Source organism: Monodelphis domestica, chromosome 6, assembly GCF_027887165.1.
Source record: "Monodelphis domestica isolate mMonDom1 chromosome 6, mMonDom1.pri, whole genome shotgun sequence".
NCBI classification, from domain to species: Eukaryota; Metazoa; Chordata; class Mammalia; order Didelphimorphia; family Didelphidae; genus Monodelphis; species Monodelphis domestica.
In genome coordinates, this window is record NC_077232.1 from 58176261 (window position 1) to 58191388 (window position 15128).

Genomic DNA, 15128 nt, shown 5'->3' on the forward strand with positions numbered 1-15128 from the left:
CTTAGATAGCTGGGGCAAAGAAAAGAGATCAGTCCCTATTACTCACGTGTCAAAAATGGAGAAACAGTCTCAGAGGCCCCCACCTTCAGCTTCCTTCAGAGCAAGCTTCCTCAGAGCCCAGGAACCACACCGCTCAAAAAAAACTCAACCCCCCTTCAGTCTCCAGACCCTCCTATCTTTAAGGACACCATCCAAGTTGCCTCCCCTCAGTCCTCACATCTACCAATCACTCTTCATCAATTTCCCTGTCAATGGAGGCTCTCGCTTAACCCAGGACCGCCCAGAGGTTTCTGGCTTTTGCACATGTCTGTTGAAGGTCATATTTTCAAATGATTAAATCTATACTCCTTTGCTACAGCCCTTTCTAAATCCTGTTAACTTGAGTATGGTAGAGATTGGAATAATTAAATTTTGATCTAGGCTGCAGCCCTTACTCAATCCTATTAGGACTGAATAGGGTGGAGATTTATTCCAAGTATCTCCATTGTATCAATTCTAAATCAATCAAGACTCAAAGAAATTCCTGTTCTATGCTTAAGCATAGGTCAAAGTCCTTTCCATTGTTCAGCAAAGGGTTTCTGTCCTAAAGTAATCTTAAGAAGGGAAGAGAAGGAACCTCCCATGCCAATGGAGTTCCCATTCCAATAGACTATCAGTAAGAAATTTTCCAAGTATGAAATATCCCAATGGTGAAATTTCCAACATTTATAAGTCTAAGGAAATTTGAGGTTTACAATCCCCCCTGATGATCATTGGGAGACTAGTCTCCCCATTGATCATTTAACATAATCATTTTGTAGTTCTAAATTCACTTCTAACTAAAGATATACACAATATTCAATTTCTAAGAGAAATTAGAATAGTGAGAGAGGAAATAGAAAAGAAAAGAAAGCAAAACCAATGTTTGCTAGGCGCATTGACAGAAAACCAAATTAGGGGCAGTCCCTTTTGGCATAAATGTTATAATAAATGTTCAATCAAAAGTTCAGTCCAATCAATCACATCCAAAGTTCATTCTTGATCTTCTTGATGAAGTGTAGGTTTTTGGCATCTTTCTGCAACAGTTCATTCTCTGGATATAAAAGTTTCAAGCTTCTTTCTTGAAGATCTTTTCTCGAACAAAATCAAAATCTTTGAAAATTTTTTATAAAAGTAAAATCTTAAACAAAAGTCTTGGATTTTTATAAAAATAAAATCTCAAATAAAAAAAATTCAAAAATTCTTAGATTTTAAATTAAAATACAATCCCCCCTGAAGTAAGTATTTAAAAAAAAATATCAAGTTTAGCTCAGAATGCAATGTTCAGTTATGGGGGTGTATGTGTCAATTATCAAAAGAATAGAAAAATAATCAAAAACATAAGAAAAATTCAAAATAGGCCTTGTATAGGTCCAGTTTAAAGTAATTTCTATCCCACAAGTATGTAGGACAGAATACAGTAATATTTCACTTAGCCATTTGTAGCCAAGACTACAGGAAGTTGCCATAATATAAGAAGGAAAGAATTAGAATTCTATTTTGATGGGGAAATGTCATTCCCTTGTCTGATTTTTTTTTTTCAGAGATATAGGGAGCCAGCATGATAGTCAAGCTTTGTACTTGTTTGAGTACTTCAAAAGGAGTGTAGATACAAGGAAGTCCTACGACTTAAACATAAGTTAAGCGTCGCAACCTTGAGTCTCACTTTAATATTTCATGTGTGCTCTATTGGCACTATTCAGGTTTAGTCTGTGCTCCTTGTTTTTATCCCTTTTCCTGGAATCAGACACAAACATTAATCACAGTCCTATAATATTTTATCAATAAATGGCAGGTTCCCATAGTTTAAAGCTTTTAGGCATATATTGATATTATAGCAAGAGTATATATATATTAACTTGTATTACTGCAGGGAAAAAATATTAATATTAATTATGTGTACCTTCAGTACAAAAATGAAAAAAAATCAAATATTCTGATAAAAAAAATAAAAGAAAAGAAATAAGAAAAAATAAGAAAAAAATCAGTAATTCAATATATTCTTGAAAAAAAAACAGCATCCATTTGTCTATGGATTATTATCTCCAATTCTTATGATAAGATAGAGTCACAATTCATATGATAGGATAGAGTCAATCAGTCTCAGCAGAAGATGCTTTCTTCACATGTGAGCAGTGAATCCAAGAGTCTCTTTCTCCAATCTTTATAGATGTTGGAGTAGTTAATAATATTTGGAATGGTCCTTCCCATGAAGGTTCAGTTGCTCCAGTTCGCTTGAAATTCTTGATATAAACTTTATCTCCTGGGTTCAGGTCATGCAGAGAAAAGTCTAGTGGTCCGGCTTGTACTGCAGCTCCGGATTCATGAAGTTCACGTAGTTTGTGCTGTAACTCCTGTATATAGGAAGCAATAGTAATATCTCCCCCTAATAGCGATGTATAAGCCGGGGAGAAAGGCTTAGCCTGTATAGGTGGATGTCCAAAAAGCATCTCAAATGGTGAAATATGTAAGTCTCCTCTAGGCCTGCTTCTAAGATAAAATAGGGCCAGAGGGAGAATTTCAGGCCATTTTAAATGGGTCTCAGTGCATAATTTGCCAATCATAGTCTTAAGTTCTTTATTCATCCTCTCCACTTGGCCTGAGCTCTGGGGGTGATATGGAACATGGAATTTTGGAGTTATCCCCAAGCAAGAATATATTTGATTTAAGACAGAATCGGTAAAATGACTCCCTCTATCGGAGTCAATACGTGCTGGTAGGCCAAAACGAGGAATAATTTCTTTTAAAAGTATCTTTGCAACAAAATCTGCTGTGGCTCGGGTCGTAGGAAATGCTTCCGGCCATCTGGTTAGTTGATCTACAATTACTAGACAAAATTTATAACGTCCAGCCTTTGGCATTGTTATGAAATCTATCTGTAGGTGTTCAAAAGGTGTGTAAGCCAGAGGACGTCCCCCAAAGGCTTTTCCACGATATGCATGTTGGTTATATGCCTGGCAAATAGGGCAGGCTGAACATACTTTAGAGGCTACAGTAGTTATACCAGGGGCTATCCATACTCTCTTGACAGAGTCCACGATGCCCTGGGTGCCAAAATGACCATTTTTATGAATAGATTGGCAAATTTGGTTATAGAAACTTCTAGGGAGCAGGGGTTTTCCTTCAGGTGACACCCATACTCCATTAATTTGTTTTGCTTTAAATTTTTGTTTCCATTTTTCCACTTCCTTTTCATTATAGGAGAGTGATAAATTTAAATTATCAGTGGTTGTTAATGTTAAAATTAATCCAGGTCCTTCTATGGCTGCTAGTTTTGCAGCGGCATCTGCTCGGTCATTTCCTCTAGAGACAGGGTCAGAGCCACCTGTATGGGCAGAGCAATGAACTACAGCTAGGGCTTTAGGCAGTTTGAGAGCAGAAAGAACTTCATTAATAATTTCTGCATTAGCTATGGATTTTCCAGCTGAGGTTAAAAATCCTCTTTGGAGCCATAGCATCCCGACTGAGTGACAAATGCCGAAAGCATATCTAGAATCTGTATAAATTGTTGCCTTTTTATCCTTGGCAATTATACAAGCTTGTTTTAGAGCTATGAGTTCTGCTCCTTGAGCGCTAATGTTAGAAGGTAGTGAAGCTGACCATTCAGTGGCAAATTCTGAGACTACGGCAGCTCCAGTGTAACGTATGCCATCCCTCATAAAAGAGGAACCATCGGTAAATAAAATCAGATCTGCATTTTCTAAGGGAGTGTCCAAGAGATTATCTCGAGGCTTTTCTGCCATGGACACTAATGTTTCACAGTTATGTAGTGGTTCTCCTGAAGTGGGTAAATCTGGAAGCAAGGTGGCAGGGTTAAGAGTTGAACAGCGTTTCAAGGTAATATTTTCACTATTTAATAAGGTTATTTCATACCTTGTAATTCTCTGATCCGAGAATGCCTGTGTTCTATGTTTTACCAATAATGCTTCAATCTCATGTGGGCACATTATTGTTAATGGACATCCCAATACTAAATCAACGGTTTTTGTTACTAGTAAGGCTGTAGCAGCTACTCCTCTAAGGCATGGTGGTGCTCCTGCTGCTACTGGGTCTAGTTGGGCAGAATAATAAGCAATTGGGCGCTGAGAAGGTCCCAAAGTCTGAGTTAACACACCAGAGGCTACTCCTCTTCGCTCATGCACATATAAAGTAAATGGCTTGTTGTAATCTGGGATGCCTAGAGCAGGGGCAGACATGATAGCCTTTTTCAGATCTGTTAGAGCTGACAAGTGTTCAGGCTCTAATTTGAGGGGTTCAGGAACTGAATCCTTTGTTAATGCTATAAGGGGTTTAGTGATTTCCCCATAGCAAGGAATCCATTGTCTACAAAACCCTGTTGCTCCTAAAATTGCTCTCAGCTGTTTCTTAGTGGTAGGAGCACTCAATTTTTGAATGTTCTCAATTCGTTTTGGAGAAATATAACGAGCACCCGCAGTCAAGATGAATCCCAAATATTCTACTTTTTGGAGACACCATTGAACTTTATCCTTAGAGATTTTATGTCCTCTTTTGTGCAATTCCAAAAGAAGGTGTTTGCTATCTTCTTGACATGTTTCTGCATCTGTTGAAGCCAAGAGTAGATCATCTACATATTTGATTAATTTGCTATTTTTAAATGTTATATTGTCTGTGTCTTGGCTCAAAATTTGCTCAAATAAGCTCGGACTTTCGACATAACCCTGTGGCAGCCGACACCAGGTATATTGTGAGCCCTTCCAGGTGAAAGCAAAAATATGCCTGGAGTTTTCATGTATTGGTATGGAAAAGAAAGCTGAACACAAGTCTACTACTGTAAAGTATGTAGCTGTGCTAGGAATAGATGAAATAATAGTATGTATGTTAGAAACTACGGAGTGTCTCTTTATAACATGATTATTCACTGCCCTTAGATCCTGTACGAATCTATAGATGTGCTTGCCATCGGGTCCTTTTTTTGGTTTTTTAATTGGCAGGATGGGCGTGTTGTATTCAGATTTGCAAGGGATTATTATTCCCTGTTCTATTAATGAGTTAATAACTGGTGTAATACCCTCAATTGCCTCCTTTGAGAGGGGATACTGAGGGATAGAAGGAGGTGGGCTAGATTTAGTTTTTATCTGCACAGGAACAGCAGATTTAAGTAAGCCTACATCAGAAGAAGATGTGGCCCAAAGAGACTCCGGTATATCTTTAGGTATTTCAAAAATGGAAGGTTCTTTTGCCTCCTGGTTTTCAGAGAGAAGTACAGGGAGTAAATTTAAAGATTCCTCTGGTACTTCTAATGATAATGAGCCATCTGGGGAGCAGGTTATTGTGGCTCTGAGTTTGCATAGAAGGTCCCTCCCCAGCAAATTTAAAGGGGAGTCAGGCATCAAAAGGAAGGAGTGTTGTACCTCTAGGGGTCCTACAGACACCATTCTAGGAGGAAGTCTTTTAACTCTTTGGGTTATTCCTGATACTCCCATTACATTCTCTGAGCCAATAGAATAACATTGTAAATCAGGTGTTCTCTTTAATACAGACCAGGAAGCTCCGGTGTCTAATAGACAATCATAATAAGTGTTACCCACTTTTAAGGTAACATGGGGTTCATTAGTATGGGGAGGGCAGTGGATAGGGACAACGGGTAGTAGGACATCAGGGTCTGGGAAATCAAAGGTTGTATCCTCTGATTCCTGTGCCCCAGCCCCCCCCGGGCACCATCATTGTGTTTGGGATATTCCTTGGGCACCCCCCTGAAGGGCACCTCTCTGAGGGTCATTAGTACCTCGAGTAATTTTTGGACGAGCGCCATTTCTCATATATTGTTGAGTATTATCATTAAAATTTTCTTCAATTTGAGCATTGTCATTAAATTCCCAATTCCTATTTCTATAATTTTGGTTTCTAAAGCTCTTATTTCTATATTCATTATAGTTATTTCCATAGTCATTATTATAATTTCTAGAATTTTGGTTTCTATAACCATTATCATAATTTCTATAGTTATTATTTCTAAAACCATTATTAAACTGTGTATTCCTTCCAAACATCTTAAGAAAGGTTCTACATTCCATCATTTTGTGGCCCTTCTTCTCACAGAAGTGGCAAGTAATGGATTGATAATTGGATTTCTGGAGAGGGGCAATTGTCGTTGGTTCATTATCATGCCCACTTTCTAATTTAGTTATCCTATCTATTACACATCTCATTTTTTTCTTCATTTCCTCCATGTCATCATTATTCTCTTTCTCCTTTTCTTCGTTTCCCTTTAAAACATATATAGCTGTTTTTCGCAATTCTTCAAGGTCCATATCTGACCATCTTGGGCATTGTGTTTTAAAATAATTTTTAATTGCCTTGCAAGAATTGTTTACAAATATTCTTCTAACTTGTCTTAAACTATTCTCTTTATTTAAGTCCCAATCTAAGTATCTGTCCCCAAACTCGATAATTCTGTCCATAAATCTGGAGGGTGTTTCGTTTTCCTTTTGCTTAATTTTTTCCAGTTCCATCCACTTATCTGTACTGTCCGCACATTCCTTCATGGCCGTGAGGATGGCCTCTCTACAACGGTATAGTTGTAGATAGTCCTCAGGATTATTATAGTCCCATTCGGGATCCTGAGATGGCCAATGTGCTGCATTACGCCCCCGGGTTTTGTTGACATGAGCAATTATTTTGTTTTTTTCACGTTCACTTAAAAAAGCCTGTAGTAAGCTCTCAACGTCCTTGTAAGACGGATTATATTGAAAAAATATGTCTCCCATCTTTTTTGTTACTAGAAAAGGATCTTGTTCATATGTGGGGATATTTCGTGTAAATTCATTTATTTCTTGGGGAGTAAACGGTATCCTATGTCTTAAAGTCACCACATCCCCATTTCGTCTTATTTCAGGTACTTCTCTTAGAGGAAACAGGCCTCTAGTTGAATTTTGCACCTGTGGGTCAGTTTGACAAGGACAGGTTTCTCTAGGAGGACAAGATCTCCCTTGCATTGGAATTTGGTTTTCTGTAGGAGAAGGAACATGAGAAGCTGGGATTGCAGGGGAAGGGGTTTGGGGATTAAATTCAGACAAGATTTGCACTGCACGAGAGAAGCAGTCTGTTAACTGGGCTATAGGGAAGGTGCTTTCCATCTCGATTTCAGGGAAGGAAATTTCCTCATTCAAAGGTTCAGAAACAGGTCTGTTTCTGGTAGAGTGGTTTTTTGCCAATTCATCCTGTAAGAAACTTTTTAGATCTTCTAATTGGGCTTGCATTTTATCCTCAATTTTTCCTATTTTATCTTCCATATTTCCCATTTTATCCTCAATATTTCCTATTTTATTCTCAATATTTCCTATTTTATCCTCAAGTTTTTCTATTTTATTCTCAATATTTCCTATTTTATCCTCAATTTTTTCTATTGTATCCTCAATTTTTTCTATTTTATCCTCAATTTTTTCTATTTTATCCTCATTTTGTTTTATTTTATCCTCATTTTGTTTTATTTTATCCTCATTTTGTTTTATTTTATCCTCATTTTGTTTTATTTTATCCTCATTTTGTTTTATTTTATCCTCAATATTTTTTATTTTTTCATCTCTAAATATAGTATTGAGGAGTACAAAAATGACAGTACCTATTAATATAAAAATTTGGAGGTATCCTTCATTCCTCAATGCCCCTACTTCTTCAGCTGCCATATAATTGTCAAAGAATGTAGTACTCATTTTTATATGTATATTTTGTAATTTCACAAAACACGTGGGGAGCAGGGCAAAGCAACAAACTTTCCACAGGGTTTTTTTTTTTTTCTAATCCAGGAAGTTGTTCCTTAAGGGAAAGGATATTTAGAAACAGTTCTTCCAGCCAGGACTTTAGAGTCCTGTTGCTGAGATTTAAAAACAGCTGTTTTCTGTCTATCAGAGTCACACAGCTGGGAAGTATCTGAGGTCCGATTTGAACCCAGGACCTTCTGTCTCTAGGCCTGGCTCTCAATCCGCTGAGCTACCCAGCTGTCCCTTAAGATTAAAGGGAAGAAAAAGAAAAAACTGCTGATTCCAATTTAACTTAAGGAGAAAAGAGAAAAAGTTTTTTATACTCACGTGTTCTAGCAGCTGTGTCTTTAAGCCGAGTTTTTTTTGTTAAAAAAAAGGACTAAGTGGTGAAACAGTATAGTAAAAAGGCAAGGAAAAAGTTTTATTGAGAGGATTCTTTAGACTCCCGTGTGGTCAGCCACAATGTTACAAGGGAATCACTTTAAAAGACTGATATATATTAATTTAAGGTCGCCAAGGAATCAGCTATGTAATTCCTAAATGAAAAACTCAAGTCAGCCGTCAGCTTTTTTTGGAGTTTAATTACAATAGGAGTAAGAAAGAAATTAGAGATATAGAGAGAGAGAGAAAGGGGAGAGAAGGGAATAGGGCTTAAATACCCCTTCTGTTTAGGCTGGGCCAAAAGGCCCAAGCCCTTAGATAGCTGGGGCAAAGAAAAGAGATCAGTCCCTATTACTCACGTGTCAAAAATGGAGAAACAGTCTCAGAGGCCCCCACCTTCAGCTTCCTTCAGAGCAAGCTTCCTCAGAGCCCAGGAACCACACCGCTCAAAAAAAACTCAACCCCCCTTCAGTCTCCAGACCCTCCTATCTTTAAGGACACCATCCAAGTTGCCTCCCCTCAGTCCTCACATCTACCAATCACTCTTCATCAATTTCCCTGTCAATGGAGGCTCTCGCTTAACCCAGGACCGCCCAGAGGTTTCTGGCTTTTGCACATGTCTGTTGAAGGTCATATTTTCAAATGATTAAATCTATACTCCTTTGCTACAGCCCTTTCTAAATCCTGTTAACTTGAGTATGGTAGAGATTGGAATAATTAAATTTTGATCTAGGCTGCAGCCCTTACTCAATCCTATTAGGACTGAATAGGGTGGAGATTTATTCCAAGTATCTCCATTGTATCAATTCTAAATCAATCAAGACTCAAAGAAATTCCTGTTCTATGCTTAAGCATAGGTCAAAGTCCTTTCCATTGTTCAGCAAAGGGTTTCTGTCCTAAAGTAATCTTAAGAAGGGAAGAGAAGGAACCTCCCATGCCAATGGAGTTCCCATTCCAATAGACTATCAGTAAGAAATTTTCCAAGTATGAAATATCCCAATGGTGAAATTTCCAACATTTATAAGTCTAAGGAAATTTGAGGTTTACAACACACACACAAAAACATTGGTTTAGAACCCCTGAAGTATATGGATAATCTGAGGAGGAAGATAGTACTAACTAGATAAGTCTGGATAGGCTTCCCCTTGGAGATGGCCCATGAGCTTAAAACCCTGAAGCTAAAGATGAAGCTCAAGATTGGCAGATCTAAGGAGAGAGTGCTTTCCAGACAGCCTCAGAGAACGTAATGGACTGGCGAGTTTTAGGATAAGTAGTCTCAATTGTTCGGAACAAAGGGCATGTGAATGTACAAAGAATGAGCAAAAAAAAAAAGTGAAATAATTTTGAAACATTACACTAGGGAGCAGTTAGGTAGCACAGTGGAAAGAACACTAGACCTGATGACCTAGTTTTAAATCTCAGATACTTCCTAACTGTATGGCCCTGGGTAAGTCACTTAACCCTCATTGCCTAGATCTTGCTGCTCTTCTGACTTAGAAGTGATACTAAGGGGGGAAAGGACCTACTTGCACAAAAATATTTATAACTACTCTTTTTGTTGTGGCAAAGAATTAGAAATTAAGGGGATGTAAATTAATTGGGGAATGGCTAAAGAAATTTGGCATTTGATGGTAATGGAATACTATTGTGCTGTAAGGAATGATGAACAGGATGATTTCAGAAAGAGCTGGAAAGACCTTCATAGACTGATGCTGAGTGAAATAAGCAGAACCAGGAGAACATGCACAGTAAGAAATATTGTGGAATGATCAACTGTGATAGGCTTAGCTACTCTTAGCCATACAGTGATCCAGGACAATTCTGAGGGATTTATGACAGAGTGCTATTTACCTCCAGAGAAAGAACTATTGGAGTCAGAATGCAGATGAAATCATATGATTTTTCAATTGGTTGTTTGGGTTTATATTTTGAGATTTGGGGTTTTGCAAGATTACTCACAAAAATGAGCAATATGGAAATATGTTTTGCATGATAATACATGTATAATCCAGATAGAAACACTTCCCAGCACTGGGAGAGAGTTAGGGAAAGGAGGGAGGGAGATAAGTTTGATCATATAACTTAGGAAAACTTGTGTGGTTTTTTGTTATAACATGTAATGGGTTATAAATACATTTTTAAAAAAGGAAATGATACCAAGACAGAAGGGAATGGTTAAAAAGAAAAGAATTAGGTCGGACCCAGATTTGTTTTAAATGTCAGATCGAGGAGTTTGTATTTTCTCCCAGAGACCATAATGAAACACTGAATATTTTAAAGTAAGGAAGTGACATAATAAGACATGTGCTTTAGATTTTGGCAAGCAATATGGAGGGTGGATTGGAGAAGAGAGACACTAAACAGACAAACCAATTAGGCAGCTGTCTTGTAGTCCAAGTGAAAAGCAATAAACTTCCTGAAGGAAGGTGGAGGAGACAAAAATGGATCGGAGATGGAAACAAGACTTGAAAACTAGTATGGGAGAGTGACAAATTCAGACTAACTCCTGAGATTATGAACCTTGATTACAGGAAGGAGAGCAGGACCCTCAACAGAAATAGGAAATTTTGAAGAAAAGGTAGGTTAGGAGGAAACATGAGCTCCAGTTTGAACATGTGGAATTTCAGGTTCCAATGGGTCATGGTAGAGATGCCCAGCAGGCATTTGGTAGTAAAGTGAATACAGTGGACTCCCTCTTCCAGAGTGAGGCCAGCTGCATCTCCCCCTCAGAGGTCAAAGGATGCCCTTTAAAGGTTGAAGTGTCTCTTCTTTAATGTTACTGTCTTGAGCTTCCTTTCTGCTGTATTCCTCCCAAGGTTAATCACCGTAGAGCCTAGTTTCTTTTAACCAATGAACATTAATTAACTTTTAGGTGGGATGTTCACTTCAAAGATTATATCAAGAATAGAAAAATTACAACATCTAGGAAAACACTCAATCCTGGGAAGACTGGGCTCAGATTTAACACGGTTTCTTCATAGTATTCTCTATGGCAGGTTTACTTCCCAAAATGGCATAGCTAATGCGTGAATGAGTCTATATTTATGGTACTGTTGGATTGTGCTGGGCAAATTGTAACTACTTTTCCCACCTTTATGCTTCCAACAAACCCTAACAAGGACTCCAGCTCCTACATTTCTAGTGGTTTTTCCTTTTGACCTTTCAAGCTCACAAGTTCATAGGCACTGCAAATCTTGGTTTAAAAACAGAGAAGGAACAGATACAAGAAAAGCAACAGAAGGGCCATGACCTATTGACTTCATGCCAATTCTGGGTAAGGCCAGGAGACCACAGCAGCTTATCTTCTTTCTTGTACCAGAGCAGCCAGACCAAGAGACTTGCCGGGCATAACCTGTGCCTTCTGAATGTATCTCATTATCTGTTACTCAGTCAGTCAACAGTGTGTCTTCTCATCACTAGGTCAGCAGATCAGTAGCGGCTGCTATAGAACATCTGCAAATGCCCCAAATCAAGGAACAGGGCATTTCTATAATATATCATCATGACTTTGCAGAAATAGGCTCTCTAGTCCCTTCCCCATGGAAGATCAGCTACCACCAGCATCGCCATGACTGTTGGAAAGAGATTAGGGTAAGTGGAGAGCATTTGATTGAAGATCAGTGGAGGTAGAAACAGAAAAGATATTGTTGTCATGAAGTTATGCTCAAGACCACATGGACAATTTGGAACACTGGCCATATGCCTTGTTTAAAGGCATAATATAATGGTAATGGGAGATCTCTCCATCAAAAGTAGAGCAGAAAAAACTCTTGAGCTTCCTTAATGATAGGCTTTTAAAAGCTGAGAAACCAAGGAGGAGAATTTTTCTTCTGGACCCGATTCTTACCAACAAGGAAGAGAAGGGGAGGGAAGGAGAGGAAAGGAAAGGGGAGGGAAAGAGAAAGGAGGAAAGGGGGAAAAGGGGGAGAGGAAGGGAGGGGAGGAAAAAAGCATTTATTAGGTGCCTCTTATATGCCAGTCTCTATGCTAAACACTCTACAAAAAAGTTTTTTGCTGGAGTTAAAATGATAGGAATCAAGGATACTTGGTGGGAGTAGTTCTTCATCTTAGAATTTGTTAAGGAAAAAAAGAAAGTCAAGGATAACTGAAATGGCCCCTAGATTTCAGAAGAGCAAATTTCAAAGAGTTCAGAGAAAGAAAAGTTACAATTCCATGGACTAAAACTGCATAGAGAAAACCAACTCAGAAGCAATGAGAAATTATCAAGACTGAAATTCTGAAGAAATAAACAATTCTGGTAAGAAGAAGAAAAAGAGCTGTCTTAGGAGATATTTTTTTATTATCTGGTGACTCTTTTACCACTTTAAATTTCAAAAAGATCTGTATAAGAGATGGAAACAAAGTCAGATAACTGGATGAATCTAAAAAGGGGACTTATTTACTCTAAGAATAGAGTCAGGACCAGCACAATTCAGGATAAACTGATTCCAGGAAATAAAAATAAAAATAATCAAAAGGGATTTATTTGTTTGTTTGTTGCTATAATGGGGGAAAAAGATATCCTAAGTAGGGATAGGAAAACATGCACTATAGTCGCTTAACACTTCTGTATTCTTTGTCAAGGAGAATGACCTTTGTGCTGAAAAGGACAGAACCAAAATAATTAATAGGGAGATGAAACCAACCCAACATAAGTAAGAAGAGACTAAGAAATCATTTAGCTGTCCTTTGGCGAGTTCATGTCACCAGGGCCAGATGAAACACATATCAGTATAAATGCCAAACAAATTGATAGATATTCCTGAACAACTATCACTGATTGTTGAAAAAACATAAAGATCAGAAAGAAGGAGAAAAAGATGTAGAATAAAAAATATTGTCGTGATCTTTGTAAGAGGAAAGAAGGTAGAATTGTCAAATATTTGCCAGTGAACTTGACTTTGATTCCTGCCAAATTTCTAAAAGGTATCCTTAGCTGTTTAGTGAACATCTAGAAAAGGCGGCAGTTATCACAAAGTTTCATCAAGAACAAGCCATATTCAACCTTGGACACAAAGAACAAATGTTAAAATAAATTTTCCTCCTTTTAGTATACAGGTAGGGACTGCAATGTGTGGAATGTTGCATTCTTCATTCAACATGGTTGCCATATTGGTCAGTTCTCCTTATCTGTTTTTCTTTGAACTAGAAAAGGTCAGAGTAAGTTAAAGGGAGAGGGAGGGGAGGAAAGATTCTAGAGTTCATTAGGAAATAACTATGGTGTAAAAAAAAGAGGCATTAGATTTTTTAAAGAACAGGTTATACCAGAAAAACCTCATTTTCTTTTAGACAATGTTACTGGACTGGCCGATCAAGAGAAAGTCTTAAATATAGTTTACCTGGATTTTTAGCAAAACATTGAACAACAAAATCTCATGCTATTGATGTGAATAAGATAAAGAGATGTGAGCCAACAATGGGTAATGGAGATGGGTTCAGAACTGTTTCAATAAATAAGCCAAAATGTTTATTATATAGGTCAATGTCATCTTGGAAGGGAATTTCAAGTTAAATGTTGCAGACATCTAGGCTTGGCCCTGAGCTGACATTTTAAAACATTTAAGAAAATTATTTGGATAAAGACATATACTGTGCCTTGCTTACCAAATTTTCAAATGACAGAAAGGCATCATAGATAGCTTTTAGAGTTAAGATCCAAAAAGATGTTGAAAAACTACTGCAACACTTCTCTCTCCACAAGCCCCCAAACTCTAAACTTATTCCCTTTTCCTCATCAGATGAACTTGCATCCTGCTTTACTGAGATGATTGAATCCATAATACCAAGATCCTTCATCTGGACTGTTCTATATCCCCAAACCTCTCTACATCTTTACCAATCTGTTAATACTTTGTTTCAGTCTAAAAAGGATGAATCGACACTTCTTATCTAAATTAAATCCTTTCATTTTCACCCTTGTTTCCCTCTCCTTCGATCTCTTTCAAGTTCTTGTTCCACCTCCTCTCCCTATCATTTTCCTTATTTGTTTATTGACTCTTTCCCAACTACCTACAAACATGGTCAAATCTCTCATAGCATTAAAAAAGTGTTTTCAATGCCACTATTTCCTATAGTACTATATCTGTCATCTTTTCACCAGCAAATTCTTAGAAAGAGTAATCTATGCTCACTGCCTCCATTTCCTTAGCTCCATATTTATTCCTCTCAATTTGACTTCAGAACATAGCGCTTGACTAAAACTAATAATGATCATCTCAAAAGGGACCAATCCATTTCACAACAAGAGATAAAAACAGACAGGGAAGTATAATACTAAAAAATACTAAAAATACGCCATTATTATGGGCATGTTTTAATTCATACAAATGAAGGAATCATACTGAGGTTAATTCATGCCAAAGCAAGGTCAAGAAAACAAGAATTAAAAGGAGGGAACACATATAGGTCTTAGTCACTGAAGGGAAAAATAACTAGTTCTCAGTTACTGGACTACATATTCAATCATCTTCAAGACATAACAAGAGGGGGCAGCTAGGTGGCTCAGTGGATTGAGAGCCAGGCCTAGAGATGGGAGGTCCTAGGTTCAAATCTGGTCTCAGACACTTCTTAGCTGTGTGACCTTGGGCAAGTCACTTGACCCCCTTTGCTGAGCCCTTATCACTCTTCTGCCTTGGAGCCAATACATAATATTGATTCCAAGATGGAAGGTAAGGGTTTAAAAAAAAAAAGACATAAGAAAAATAAGGGGATCATTGATGACATTTTAAGAAGCTACCATTGGCAGTTTAATATATGTTTGATTTAAGGATGCTAGCATGAGCATCTAATTTGTTTTCTATCTCTTATGTCTGAGACGAGGAATTGGCTAATGAATGACATGGCAATTGCCCATACTGTTCAAGCTGGGGACATGGAAGTTTCTAGTAATAGAATACTGATCCCTTCCAAGTCAAAATTTGTGTACCTCTAAATCAAAAAAAGAGAGTGGAATTGCCAGGGTAGAGTGAATGAGCCTTATATAACTCAGATGGGCCCTACAATTAAAGG